Genomic DNA, 15,754 nt, shown 5'->3' with positions numbered 1-15,754 from the left:
CACATGGAGCATGGATCTTCCTCACTCAGTCACCTGCCAAGCTCCTCTAGAAATGTCCTCTTAGATACACCTAGAACTAATCAATTACCAGTTCTCTAGGTGAGCTTTATTATTCTTTTAAAAATTATTTATTTATTTGAAAGGTAAAGTTACAGAGAGAAAAGAAGAGACAGAAAGTGAGAGGGAGAGAGATCTTCCATCTGCTGGTTCACTCCCCAAATGGCCACAGTGTCTGCGGCTAGGTCAGTTGAAGCCAAGAGCATGGAACTCTGTCTAGGTCTCCTATGTGGGTGGCAGGGCCCCAAGGACTTAGGCCATTCATCTTCTGCTTTCCCAGATGCATTAACAGGGGAGCTAGATTAGAAGTGGAGCAGCCAGGACTCGAACCAGCACTCATGGGATGCTGGCATGGCAGATAATGGATTAACCTGGTTTGCCATCTTGCCAAGACCTCTAGGTAATCTTTAATCCAGTCAAATTGACACTTGAAGTTTGCCATCAGAGATAGGAACAGCCTGATTGAAATATGAGCAGCAAGGTCTATCCTAGGAGAACCAAGTAGACAGGAATGAGGAGAAGGCTCTTAAGCCTATGGAGTAAAAATCTAATGCCATTTGAGAACTGAATTAGGAAACTTGAGACATAGAAGACCAGCCTCATACATGATGGCTAGTTATGGACAGAGTATACAACCTTGCAGATTGAGGTCTCTGTAAACTCCTAATATGGGCCTGACCCACTCGGGGGAATGGAGTGCCTCCTAGCCCAGGAGTCTCCAATTCTGTAAGCCCTTTACTATCAGTTGAGTTGTATCTCCCACCCCCAATATATGTTGAAGTTCTAACCTGAGTAGCTCATCATGTGAACATATTGGGAAATTGAGTTGTTTCAAATGCAATTAATTAAGATGAAGTCACACTGCAATACGGTGGGTTCCTAATCCGATATGCTGGTACCTTTATGAGAAGAAAGCCAGGAGAATTGACAGGCAGAGAGACCACCATCTCAGAACAGAGGCAGCGATTGAAATTACAAAACTGCAATCCAGGAACACAGAAGATTACTAGCAAACCATGAGGAACTAAGAAGAGGGGAGGAAGTATCCTCTTTTTTCTTTCTTTCTTTCTTTTTTTTTTTTTTTGACAGGCAGAGTGGACAGTGAGAGAGAGACAGAGAGAAAGGTCTTCCTTTCCATTGGTTCACCCTCCAATGGCTGCTGCTGCCGGCGCGCTGCAGCCGGCGCACCGCACTGATCCGATGGCAGGAGCCAGGTACTTCTCTTGGTCTCCCATGGGGTGCAGGGCCCAAGTACTTGGGCCATCCTCCACTGCACTCCCTGGCCACAGCAGAGAGCTGGCCTGGAAGAGGGGCAACCGGGACAGAATCCGGCGCCCCGACCTGGACTAGAACCCGGTGTGCTGGCGCCGCAAGGTGGAGGATTAGCCTAGTGAGCCGCGGCGCCGGCTGGAAGTATCCTCTTAAGTCTATAGAGAAAGGGACCGATGACTCTGCTGACACTTCAGAACACACAAAAGCAATTTCTGTTGTTTTAGGCCATTCATCTTGTGGTACTTAGTAGCACTAGGGAACAAGGGATGTCCTGAGGCCTAGAAATGAGTGGATGAGGCAGACACAGTTTTTGTTCAGGAGATCAGTTCTAGAACAGATGGCACTTGTAATGATAAGTTCTTTACCTCTTTCCTATACAACAGCTCTGTTAAATACTGAACTTTCCTATGCAGGTTTTCCACAATGGTAAACAGAAGTCAGTGAGAGCTCAGAGTCACGTTATTATATACCCTCTAGCCTAGCTAGACAAACAGCCAAATACCTATGACTTCTTTAGGCCCATCTCTGGCTGTAACCTTTATGGCATCTCTGTTATTTCCCTCACAAAGTCCAAGGCCAACGTTGGTTAGTATAAATTTTCTTTGTGCTTAAAGAAGTAACATTATCCCTTCAATCATAGACTTATATATTTTCTTCTTATTTATTGTGCTGTACTTTGCTTAGTAAAATTTGCCCATTTAAAAATATAACATACAAAATTTCATAAACATTTACAGTCAAGTATTACCACAATCAAGTTAGAGTATTTCTACCATCCTCTAAAGTACTCTCACCCTCTCCTATTGCCTCCCGCAAGCCCTTGAATTCTGATTTCTTTCTCTATAGAGTTTTGCCTTTTCTAGAATGCCACTTGAATGGAATCATTCCATATGTAGTCTTTCGTGTTTGCCATTTTTTACTCAATATGGTGTTTTCAACGTTCATCCATAATGTTACATCTGTCAATAATGGATACTTTTTATTAGTGAGTAGCATTACGTTGTATGGGTGCAGCATAAATTGTTTTATTGGTTTACCCACTGACAGCCATGTAGGCTACTTATGGGTGTGAACAAGCTGCTCTATAATCAATGGCTAGGTTTTTGTGTGGACATGTATTGTCACTTCTCTAGTGAAATACTAGCAGTTCTATTGCTGTAACTAGTGTTTACACAGAGGAAATTGCCCAAGTGACAGTTCCATGTTGAATTTTAGTTAGTACCTTGTCAAAGCTGTAGCTGTTTGAAACCATTGCCAGCTTTTTGTTCAGCAGGCATTTTTTTTCCTCCTACACATATTGTTATATATGTAATAGTGGCTCTTTGTGGTTTTGTTTTTGTAAATTATTTCAATTTTAAAATCTAACAGTTTTTTACATTTTTCCACATTCACTTCATAGGTAGATATTATAATACTATTTTTTTTCTTGAAAACAGGGATATTAATATCCCCAAATAAGGGATTCATGACAATGATCATAATCTGGGGAAATAAGGGTATATTGTGATGTACCTGATTTAATTCAGCAAAGTAATATTTATAGCTACAGGGGCCAGAATTGTGGCAGAGGGAGTTAAGCCTCTGTGTGCGCTGCTGGCATTCCATTAACAGAGCTCCAGTTGGAGTCACAGCTGCTCTGCTTCCAATCCAACCCACTGCTAGTGCAACTAGCAAAGCAGATGATGACCACCTGGGAAACCCAGATGGAGCTCCAGGCTCCTGGCTTCAGCCTGGACCAACCCAGTCTGATGGTGCTTTGAAGAATGAATCAGTAGATTGTCAATCTCTCTCCTTCACTCTGCATTTTAAACTAAAAAAATCCATAAAATGTGTATAACTGCATTCTAAATGATATAACATACACACAATTTTGTACCCTTTCTCTATACGTTAGCTTCCACAAATATAGAGAATTTGATATTTGTCTTTCTGGGTCAGGCTTATTTCCCTTAACATAATGATCTGGATTTTTCTTTATAGTGTTACCAGTTGTGATTTAAAACAGTTTTATTTCTTCCTTTCCAATCCATTTCTTTCTTTTTCTTATCCTATTTCATAGTCAAAAGCTCAGGTGATATCCAGTAGGGAGAATGAGAGCAGACATCTTTTTTGTTGATATAAATGGGATAGCATTCAGTGTTTTATCATCAAGTTTATTCTCTGAAGTATTTTTCTAAAGGTTTCCTTTATTAGGATAAAGAGTTTTCCTTACATCTCTAGAGACAGAGATACAAAGATCTTGTATCCACTGGTCTAGTTCCCAGATGTCTGTCCCAGCTGGGGCTGGGCCAAGCCTCAGCCAGGAGGCTGGAACTCCAACTGGGTATTCCATGGGGTGGTGGGGCTCAGCTAATTGAGCTGTCACCTGCTGCCTCCCAGGGTGTGTATTAGCAGGACACTGGATTGTAAGCAGAGCGAGGACTTGTTCCCAGGCACTCTGACATGGGATGTGGGCAGGCCAAGTAGCATCTTAACCACTATTTGAAACACTTGATCTTGTCCCATTACATTATTATTAGTTATATCCCCCCCCTTTTTTTTTGAAATTATTTGAATGTTTTCTCTGGCGTTCTGACATACTTCATCACTGTGTACCTTATACTATATAATTATTCATAATAGTATATTTTCAATTCCTCTCATAATTTTACCTTTATATTGTTTTGAAACTTATTGTAAAATATTAATACTATTATTGTTTCGTATAGTTATCTGAAGACAGTTATTAGAAGATTTAAAGCATTAAAGCATCCTTAACATGTGTAGAAACTTTTATTCCTTTGTTTAGGTTCAAGTTGATGAGTGTTATATTCTCTCCACCCGAGAGCAGTAACTTTTCTTGTAGCAGATATTTGCTGGTGATGGATTCTCTCAGCTTTTGTTTATCTGAGAAATGTTTCTATCTAATCATCACTTTGAAATATATTCTCACTGGGAATAGGCTTCCAGGTTGGTAGTTTGGCCTGAAGAGTTTTGATGTGGTGTCTGATGTAACTTCTGACTCTATGGTTCCTGGAAGAAGCTCCTGGCTCCTGGCTTTGGATCAACCCAGATCTACAACCTTTGTGACCATTTGGGGAGTGAACCTACAGTTGAAAGACCTCTGTCTGTGTCTCTCCTTGTGTCTGTCTGTAACTGTGTCCTTCAAATAAATAATAAATTTTAAAATATTAAAAAATAAAATATTGATTGATTTAAAAGGCACAGTAACAGAGAAGAGGGAAAGACAGAAAGAGAGAGAGAGCTCTTCCATCCTGTTTCACTCCCCAGATGGCTGCAACAGCCAGGGCTGGGTCAGGTCAAAGCCAAGAGCCAGGCACTTGACTGGTTCACCCCTGTGAATGGCAGTGGCTCATGTTCTTGGGCCACCATCCACTGCCTTCCCAGGTGCACTCACAAGATGCAGAGCACTGGGTCTTAAATTCACGCCTGATATGGGACCCTGGTGTTGAAAGCAGAGCTTACTCCATTGCACACAATGGCAGCCCAATACCTGATCTATGTCTAGACAACACCAACTTGACCTCTATTAAGCTAACATATAAGAATATCTGTGGAGTTTAAATCTTTAGAGTCATCATTTTAATAAGGATATTTCCTTTAATATCTACATATTAGAGCAACTACCAGTTTTAATATAATTAATGTTTACTGCATAAGAGTGATAATGATCTCATCATGGGAGTTTTATAACTTGGCAATTTGGCCTCCCATAATTTACTTTTCCCTTTTATCTATGATCCACCAAGGAACCATATCATCATTTTAAACACCAACTTCTTCAAGTCTCAGCACTTGAATAATTTCTTTTTATTCCCAATAGGGTTGTTTCACCTTGATCCATTTTCTTATTTTCAAGTTCTCCTTCTTCTTTTCCTCTATATCCCAAATCCATTATATTTTTTAGATTATTTATTTTAATCTTTATTTTTACTTCTGGTCAACATTCCAGGAATGTGCAGAGAAATCCCTGGCCAAATTTAAACAAAATTTAAAAAAAATCTAAAACAAAGAAACATATCATGTCTACCTCCTTGAAACATGAGTGAAATAAAATGGTTAAAAAACAAACAAACAAACAAACAAACAAACAAAACAAGGGGCCGGTGCTGTGACATAGTGGATAAAGCCTTCAAGTCTCTGCCTGCAGTGCTGGCATCCCATTTGGGCACCGATTCCAGTCCTGGCTGCTCCACTTCTGATTCAGCTCTCTGCTATGGCCCGGGAAAGCAGTAGAAGATGGTTCAAGTCCTTGGGTCCCTGCACTCATGTGGGAGACCTGGAAGAAGCTCCTGGCTCCTGGCTTTGGATCGGCACAGCTCCGTCCATTGTGGCCATGGGGAGTGAACCAGCGGATAGAAGACCTCTCTCTCCCTCTCTGTAATTCTGCCTTTCAAATAAATAACAAATCTTTAAAAACAAAGAAAACTATGTTGCACATAAACACAAGGAAATCCTGATATCTTAAAGAAAGCTATTTTAGTGATAATATGGTTCTCATAGTTTTGGTCTCATAATTTTGTTACATTATTCACAGACATAAGATGTGAATTTCAAATATATTGTGTTACCCTCTTATAGCTAGTACTTTGGACTTCAGAGTAGCACAGAGATTACGCTTTGACAGAATATGTGAATTTTTGTTTATTTACATGGTATTTTACAACCTTTGAATTAGCTGTGAACATTTAAACATTTGGAGGTATTACATAAATATAGACAAGTTTTTCTTTAAAATGTAGAGGGACTGTGCTGTTGAATCTGTACTTTTAATGCAAATACAGTTGGCTACCAGTGTATATCAGTTGCTCCTTTTATTTATTTGAAAGGCAGAATTACAGAAAGAGAAAGGGAGATAGAGAGAGAGAGAGAGAGAGAGGGAGGTGGATCTTGAATCGGCTAGTTTGCTCCCTAGATGGCCACAGTGGCCAAGGCTGTGCCAGGCCAAATCCAGGAGTCTCAACTGAGCCTCCCACATGGCTGGCAGGGCCACCCTCAAGGACTTGGGCCATCCTCTGCTGCTTTTTCCAGGCCATTTACAGGGAGCTGGATTGGAAATGGAACAGCTGGGACTTGAACTGGCGCCATATGGGATGCTGGCATCACAGGCAGTAGCTGAAACAGCCACAGTGCAATGCCAGGCCCCTGTGGCCCCCAATGCCCCTATAGATGAGACATGAAAATGAAAATCTGAGTTCGTGGTCATAGCCTTCACAGCTCCCACAGTCTATCATTCTACTCACTCTACATAGTTCTAATATATGGCCAGCCCCTGAGGCATTTTGCTTGCAGCTGTTGTCTGAGATACTGGTCTCTAATAGAGGTAACAACATTTTTAATGGCTAAAGAACTAAGAAAGCAAGCTGCCCCGTGCTGACAGTTTAAAAACAGATTCTGAAAGAACGCTACTGCAATATTAGCCTGAATTGATTCCTGCTGACATTATGGTAACTTATTGCCAATATACATCATATCAACGGCAAAAAATACAGTTGAAGATTTTCTATTTTCACCCACAAATGAATAATATAATCTATTTTTATAATAAGTTTTTCTATTCAAAAGAAGATATGTTGTGCCAAGGTCATGGCTTACTCTTATGCTAGAGAAGTGCTTCTCAACCATTCCTTTATCTTGATACACATAGAAAGAAATGATTTTAGATCACAGTGAAGTAACCAGACACAGCTTCTTGGGGGCCCAGGCAATCAACCTCTGAGAACACCTCAAGCCTTTTAAAGAGTAGTGGTTGCGAGTTCTTTTGTACAGACAATGTTCTCTTGGCAGAAATTGCTCAATGGTGTCTAAAATCCAATTAATCATAAACATTTCCACATAATATAATAATAAAAAAACTGACACCCTCCCAGCTCCATTTCACTCATTTTAATGGGAAAGTGAAAACCTAGACTTCTTATCATGAATATTGTCTGAAACTCCTTTTTATCACTTTGAAACAAAATAGCTTCCTTAAATAAGATTGATATGTACAGTAATTTTTTCAGAATTAGCTAATGTTTATGAGCTTTCAGAAGGTATTATTTTTTCTTAGGATCCATTTTTCTCAGGTAATATCTAAGCTATGCTTTTCACAACATAAACTTTATTCCAGAATTCATTTCATTTTCAGTTTTATACTGAAACAGTATTATAGAAACATGTACTTCAATTCCATTTCAACAAAGCTCTGCTTACTAACTCTTGTGTACTGTGTCCCACATTCTGGATAACTAAAGAAGAGAAACTCATAGGTCCTTCTCGAAGCTGCTCACAGATGCAGATAATAGACGGAAAGGGATTTGTTATAACAAGTATGCTACTTGCAATATCAGACGAGTCTTAGGGAACCAGAGTAGGAACTGAGAAAGAGAACTAAACCTTATTCAGATGGTAGGAGACCAGGTAAGTGAGCTCCAAAATCCACAGATCTGGGAGAGGCAAAGAACTGAAGTAACTTACCTGGAGTGTTTGCAATTTCTGTGTTTTCAGAAGTATTAAATCAGTATTCTGCAAAGTTCACCAAATTCAGTATTAATGATTCCAGATGTATTTCCACAACTGTGCTAGACAAAACTATTATGGCTTTTGAATTCCTTTTTTTCCCTCACCATCAAAGATATTTCTCCATGCAAAGTGGGCAAGGAGAGAAATGCTGACAGTGTTCTTTGCCCTAAATGGGCCTTTGAACCTGGAGCAGTGATGGTTCTCCTTGGCGATTTGATGGAAGGAATGAAGTCTGTGCTCTGAGACATGGATACCTCCCCACTTATTTTGGAAACAGCATCAGAAAAATATCGATGACATGCCTGAGCGAAAGCATTCAGACCTGTGAAGCGGCTTCCCTTGCGTTTAGCTTAACTCGTGCTCTGGCCACATTGCAGGTGGCATTAATGAGCACACTGGCACCAAGGCTGAGGATCCTAAATTAGCTCCTTTTGTTCTTGCTGATACTGATGAGTCCTTTGAATTCCTGGGTATGAGAGGAATGTTAATTTTAATTGCCTGGTAAAATTCCAACCCAGGTAATTTTAATTTAATTTCCATCAAGTGCTTCCTAGCAACTTAAACTCTAAATATACTGTCTCATTTTTCTTCCAAAACCACTTTTAGGACTATAAAAGGTGGGTATAAGAAGCTAATCCTCCGCTTTGCGGCACCGGCACACCGGATTCTGTCCCGGTTGCCCTTCTTCCAGGCCAGCTCTCTGCTGTGGCCAGGGGTGCAGTGGAGGATGGCCCAAGTACTTGGGCCCTGCACCCCATGGGAGACTAGGATAAGTACCTGGCTCCTGCCATCGGATCAGCGCGGTGCGCCGGCCGCAGCGCCCCAACCGCGGTGGCCATTGGAGGGTGAACCAACGACAAAAGGAAGACCTTTCCCTCTGTCTCTCTCTCTGTCTACTCTGCCTGTCAAAAATAAAATAAAATAAAATAAATAAATAAATAAAATTAAAAAAAGAGGTGCAACATTTAATTATTTTTTTTAACGTTTATGTATTTTATTTGAAAGTCAGAGTTACTGAAAAGACAGGACAGAGAGATCTTCCATCTGCTGGTTCACTCCCCAGATGACCGCAGCGGCCAGGGCTAGACAAGGCTGAAGCAAAAGCCAGGAAACCCCATCCAGGTCTCTCATGTGGGTGGCAATGTTCTAAGCTCTTGGGCCATCATCTGCTGCTTACCCAGGCTGAATAGCAGGGAGCTGGATTGGAAGTGGAGCATTCAGGACTCAAACTGGTGCTTACATAAAATGCTGGCATGACGAGCTGGTTTAACCCACTGCACCACAATGCCTGCCCCAATATCTAGCTCTAATAGAAGTATATTTTTTATATTACAACAGGTAAAAGTGTTGTTATTTTTTATTTTCTCAACCATATATTTATAAATAATCTATGATATTTTCAAATATATGGGCAATTTCAACAAACTGAAAAACCTATTAGGTGAGGAGTATAAAGGGATGATAAAACAAGGAATTGTGTGTTGTTTTCTGTTCATTGTCCGTCTATGGGGTAAATCTTTCTCAGGCTAACATCCTCATGACTGTTGCTTCAAGTCAAGCCCAGAATTGAGGCCCCTGCATTCTGCATTCTGGTCTGTAACAGATATTGTTGAATTCCAAACCTGCGTCTGCTCACCCAACATGCAATAAACCACTTGATGGCAAGGGGGTGATGGAAGGAAGTAGGTGTTCATTAGAGCAGAGTGCAGAGCAAAGACTACTGGCAGCTAGCACTTGATTCCCAGATTCCCCAAGCCATTAAGCGTAAGGAACCTTGAGAGTCTGAGACTGAGGTTGAGAACTTTGTGTTTAGATTGTGTACAGGTCTCAATGCTTGTGGCGCTTGAATCGGTGATATAACGGCCATTGTGTTCTTTGGGGAATGTTGATGATAACAAAGAGGACTCCAGTCTGTCTGGGGCCTATGTGTAGGTAGCTGGTACTTTTGCTAAGGGCCTGAGGTTCCTGTAAAAACAAAAAAACCAAGACCTCAAGACAGGGCCTGCCATCAGAATGTTCTCTGTAGAGGGGATAAATTACCTCTGAGTCTGTGATCCAGGGCACTTTGGAGCCAGATGGACCTCATGCACCACTCCTCATCCTTAGCAAGAGGCTACTTTGCAATTGTCAAAGCAGAGCAAAGAACCTTTCACCTAAGGGAGGGAGGCGTGAGACTAGCAGAGACACTGTGCAGGGCCGCAGTTTCCATATACTTACTTATTGAAGCAGCTCAGCCTCCCATTCTGGAAATATTCTGCTCATCCATCCTATTTTCGTGTATATTTCTTCTCTCCCCTATTGGCCCTAAACCCTTTCAGGTTGCCAAATGGGGGCTTGACGGTCATCACGGTCATCACAGGGCCTTGTCCTCGGCATTTCTGCAACTGACAAGACTTTTGAAAGTCATGACACTTCTGTTTGGTGAATATTCCTCCTTCAGATCCTCCTTGCCACTCGTCCTGCTATGACTCTAGTTCTAGTGTGGGTGCCTCTTTCTAGATCACTGGGATAAATCCAGGATTAAGTCTTCCTCTCCCAGTTTAAGACCATTTCTTTTCCAGTTTGCAACTGCTGAACACATCCATGGTATAGCCAAATGGTCTCCAGTTAAGGGTGTAGGTTGCATTTTAAGGCAAAAATATCTAAAATATTCAGTAAATTGAAACTCTATAGGTAAATGATATCAACCAGCCAAAGTTGCATGAGAGAAGTTGCTTCTGACTGCATTAATATCTAAGGATTTTCAAATTGAAACAACAAGCGGAAGTGGAGGAAATGGAAACTTCTCAGTTGTATTGAAGAGTGATTTCACTTTGCCTCATCCTGAATTATAAATAGGTTTTGCTTTTCACCAATGAGTGCTTAGATGTACTCCTCCAAGATTACGGCATCTGTTCAAGTCAGCCACTTCCTCTAAAGCCCAGCACCAATTCTGAGAATGAAATGAAGCATTTGGCTATCTGCTGAAGTTTCTTGTAAGTGCCTGCTATCTTTAGTCATTTGTTCCACTGGTAATTTAGCCACACCGATTTTACCCATTCACAATTCCTATCAGGTGGTTTTCAACCAGTGAAGTGGAACAGGAAGGAGAAAAGTGCAGTGTGTATGTGTTCACTTGAGAGAGCAAACATTTGTGCCAGGCAGTTTCCTGTCTCATGGGAAAACCAAGAGAGAAAGCGTTGGTACTAAAGCTGTTACAGGGAAAAACAGAAACAAATTGAATACTTTGAAATACTTCAGTTAAAGAGCATAAGGAGGGATGCACAATGTAACAGCCTCTATATTACATTCCAAGAATTAGAAAAATGGACATTATTGTTATAATTAATCATTTAAAACTGACTTCTGAGTGCTAGTACTGAAGGAAATAGCTTTTCACAACACACATTTTCCATGAGCTTTTTTTTTTCTTTAAGATTTTTATTTATTTATCTGACAAGTAGAGTTACAGAGAGAAGGAGAGACAGAGAGAGAGGTCTTCCATCTGCTGGTTCACTCCCCAAATGGCTGCAACAGCCAGAGCTGAGCTGATCCAAAGACAGGAGCCAGGAGTTTCTTACTGGTCTCTAACATGGGTGCAGGGGCCCAAGGACTTGGGCCATCTTCTACTGCTTTCCCAGCCCACAGCAGAGAGCTGGATTGGAAGTGGAGCAGCCGGGACTCAAACCTGCAACCATATGGGTTTCAAGCCCACAGGTGGAGGATTAACCTGAAGAGCCCATGTAGGCAGGGATTTGAAAACATTTTGCACACAAATAAACATATTTAATTTCCTTTTCCTCAAAATCTTTTATAGGAATTTTTAAAAGCAAGAGAACTGAACAGCAGCTCCTGGTCACTGCCTTTCTCTAAGAGCAGAGCTATCTCGCCTCCCTTGCAGTGTTCTCCAATGAGAAACCAGTATCACACGCAACCCAGTTCTGCAAGGAACAAGCTCTTTTGAAAAAGCAATGCGCAATGTGTTTTGTACCTCATTCTAATGCCTGTTTCACATTAAACTATCTAGCTAAGATGAAAAATTGATCTGCAATAATTATTTGTGATATTGCTAAGGCATTTTCCCCAGGAAGATAAAAGAAAAACTGATAAATAGTCATAGATATAGGGAGAAAGACATGAATTATTTTAAAGTAAGGATAAACCTGAAAGTCAGATCTTTGGATTTCAGGGATTCATTTTTAATATTGACAGTGCACAAAGTTTCCAATTTCTGCACATCCTCACAAACACTAATTACTATATATTTCTTTAAAAAATATAGTAACCATCCTGATGTGTGTAAGGTAGTATCTCATTGGGGCTTTGATAGTTATTGCACTAAACTGTAGATATGTTTGTGTAGTACAGACATTGTAACAATATTAAATCATCAGTCCATGAACAAGGGTTGTTTTTGTTTATTTTTTAAAGATTTATTTTATTTATTTGAAGACAGTTACAGAGAGACATAGAGACAGAGAGAGAGAGAGAGAGATCCTCCGTCCGCTGGTTCATCCCCAGATGACCGCAACGGCTGGAGCTGCGCCAATCTGAAGTCAGAAGCCAGGAGCTTCTTCTGGTCTCCCACGAGGGTGCAAGGGCCCAAGGACTTGAGCCATCCTCTACTGCTTTCCCAGGCTGTAGCAGAGAGCTTGATCGGAAGAGGAGCAATGCGGAGTAGAACCGGTGCCCATATAGGATGCTGGTGCTGCAAGCCAGGGCGTTAACCCACTGTGCCACAGCGCCAGCCCCACCATTTATTTTTGACTTCTTCAATTTCTTCCATCAATGTTTTAAAGTTTTCATTCAGTAAGCCTTTCATGTTTTTGGTTAATTACCAAGTACAAAGAAACAATTTTAAATATTTTATTCTTCTTTCTCTTGTTCTTTAAGTTGTGAAGTTAGATTGTTTAATTTGAGATCTGTCCTGCCTTTTTCTGTAAATGCTAATAGTTGTAAATGTCCTCCTTTGCACTGCTTACAGGAAGACAAAGGACAATGGATCAAGTACTTCAGCCTCTGCTACCCATGTGGAAGAACAACATGGAATTCTTGGCTGTGACTTTGGCTCCTTCCAGACCTGGCTGTTATGGCGAATTGAAGAGTAAACCAGTAGATAGATGATCTCCCTCTCTCTCTCTCTCTGTCTCTCTCTTTCTCTCTGTTTGTAACTATACCTCTTAAATAAAATAATCTTTAAAAAAAAAAAACAAAGAAATGTACATTTTTTTTTCTGTTTTGTTGTTGCTGCTGCTGCTGTTGTTTTTACCTTAGCTGGACTTTGGCTTATTTTTGTAAACCACTCTGAAGTCTAGGAAAATCCTGAATGGCATGTAATTACCTAGTTAGGGTGACCAGGGAGTTCCTCCTTATTGTGCAGAACTGGAAATCCTATGGGGCAATTCATGCATCTTATGGTACTCAAATAGATGAAGAATGGATCACTGAAAATAAAGGACTAAATGCCCAATTTTTAAGGTACCCTGATGCCTCCTGAGCTTACGTTAAGCATTATGAAAGTCAGAGATACTTCATAGGCTGGTGGCTTGGGTATGGGACGCTGCTGTATGTCGGGAATGATAGTGTCAGATTTTATACCTCTTGGGACAGCCTGCTGGTAACAAGGCTAAGTGAGCAGCAGGATTGCTAGCGATTAAGGCAGGGTGATGATTTGTGAGTTACCTGAAATATAGAGAGATGTGGTGAAATCCAAAGCTAAATTGAAAATTACAGGGCAAGGCTACAGTATGTCAGATTTAGACTCAGAGTGCTCCATGCACTGACTCAGAATCCCAGAAAGGGAGAACTCAGCAGCCTGGAGAACAATCCCTCAGGCCATGTCCTGAACCCAGCAGATTTTTAAATGGAGCTCCAGGTTTATTATACGGCTTCCACTGTCTTTAAGAAATCAATGATTAAGGTGGGCTGAACATTTTGGAACCTACTTAATTTCATAGGGGTGGGATATCGGTGCTATTTCAACAGAAAATTCTGACCTTTGGTCTCCTTCATAAACTATGAAATAAAGAAAATTAATCAAAATAGCTTGTGTTATGGAAAAGTGGTCTATCCTACTCATTAGGTGTTCTCATTATGGAGACAAGTCTTTCCTAGTACAGATACCTAGCCAAGACCATAACCCTAACAATTCACAATGCCTCTTATGTAGTAGGTATTAGGTGGCCATGTGATTGAAACTACACCCTTATTCCTCTGAACTTTTCTGTCAGTACTTGCTATACCTTGGACTTCGAGAAAATTAAAATTGCCTCAATACTTTAGTATTACTTCACATCCAATATAGGCACTTCAGTGGGCAGTCATGTGGAGGACTCAACTACAGTGCTGTGACTCAGGAAATAGTTGACTCATTGCAAGGAATATAAATTCCAGATGTCCATGGAGTATAGTATACTCCAGTCTTAGCAGCAGAAGACTGACGTGTGGGGATTCTTGTGAGAGCTGAACATTGAGTGTCATTGTAGATTTTCCTGACATGTTAACTTTTGCAACATAATTGAAGCTGCTACCAAGTCATTAGTAGAGCCTTAGTCTTGGATACAGGTAGATCATGCAAATTCTACAGAATGCAGAATAGGAAAGTTTTAAAAAAGATTAGCCTGCAAGGTAAGCAGATTCTGGTTTCAGAACAGTGCTTATGAGTGCTTGCAATTCTGCCATACTTGATACTGGCCATATGGAAAGGGTTGATTCCTTATGAGTAAGGCTTTACGTGGATCATGTACAAGAGTTCAAGTCATAAAGAGCAGTGAATACCTCAAAGAAACAAAAGCCTATCTGAATCTAATTGGAATGATCACTGTAAAATAAATGAAGAGTTATAACAAAAAAGGAAGCATATTTAAATGCATCTTTTTTTCTCTATATTCTCCTAGGGGCTTGACATTTGATTCTTTACCCCAAAGACAAATGGTCTTATACTTATGAAACAGGGACATACTGTTCCTTTTGTTCCTAGCTAATCACTCAGGAATGTCTCTCTTGGGTCTGCTGTTATATGCTCTTGGCACCAGTTCCCTGGATGCACAGGTATAGATAAAGGTGAAGAATGCAAGTTTCTCTTCTCTGATATACGAAATATGGGAGAGCTGGGATTTTTAATTCATGGCCGATGAGACTCAGCGATCTAGCCATAGCTTATTGGCAAGGTGATAATTATGGTGCATTAAGGAATGCAAAAGCTCTTAGGCTAGGTAAGTACCACAAAGTCTCTTGTCTCTTCTTATCTGGGTTTCCAAGGTGATAGAAATGCTGGGAGAATTAGGAAGAGGCTGGATGAAAAAGTGCAATATTAGGGCTAATTACCTTTATAAAACCTTATTTTATTTTTAGTACATTACCCGACTATCACAGAGTCAGGATTTCTTGGGCCAGACCCTAATCTGTCCTAAGTTAGGCCTAGACCTTAGAAAATTTCAGAAGCTGAAGCTACTACCATTGGAAAGATAAATTCTAATACCTGTCACAAAATATTCTAACAGAACACTATAGAGATTCAAAAGTGATGGGACTTCATCTCAGAGTCCATAACTGATTGGTGGAGGTTGGCAGGCATGTGATTTAAAAAACAGATGCCTGGGGCCGGTGCTGTGGCATAATGGGTAAAGCTGCCGCCTGCAGTGCCAGCATCCCATATGGGCACCAGGCCAGGTCCTGGTGGCTCCACTTCCGATCCAGCTCTCTGCTATGGCCAAGGAAAGCAGTAGAAGATGGCCCAAGTCCTTGGGCCCCTGCACGCACATGGGAAACGTGGAAGAAGCTCCTGGCTCCTGGCTTTGGATCAGCATAGCTCCGGCCATCGCAGCCATCTGAGGAGTGAAGAAGTGGATGGAAGACCTCTCCCTCTCTGCTTCTGCCTCTCTGTAATTCTGCCTTTCAAATAAATAACAATACATCTTAAAAAAAATAGATACCTATTACA

At 40.8% G+C, this 15,754-nt stretch overlaps 1 long non-coding RNA gene across 1 annotated transcript in view; it reads left to right on the top strand.

The window, feature by feature from the left end:
- Positions 1 to 12,986, top strand: part of LOC149120057 (uncharacterized) — a 71,045-nt gene extending 58,059 nt beyond the window's left edge. The window contains exon 3 of the long non-coding RNA XR_016226844.1: positions 12,797 to 12,986. This is a non-coding gene — a long non-coding RNA (uncharacterized LOC149120057). The remainder of the gene's footprint in view (positions 1 to 12,796) is intronic.
- Positions 12,987 to 15,754: the final 2,768 nt, after the last annotated feature.

The sequence above is a fragment of the Oryctolagus cuniculus genome, chromosome 20 (assembly GCF_051225735.1).
Source record: "Oryctolagus cuniculus isolate XC-2025 breed Fujian yellow rabbit chromosome 20, ASM5122573v1, whole genome shotgun sequence".
In the NCBI taxonomy this organism is placed as follows: domain Eukaryota; kingdom Metazoa; phylum Chordata; class Mammalia; order Lagomorpha; family Leporidae; genus Oryctolagus; species Oryctolagus cuniculus.
Note: the sequence above shows the minus strand (reverse complement) of the source record. Positions and strands in the feature narration are given on the sequence as shown.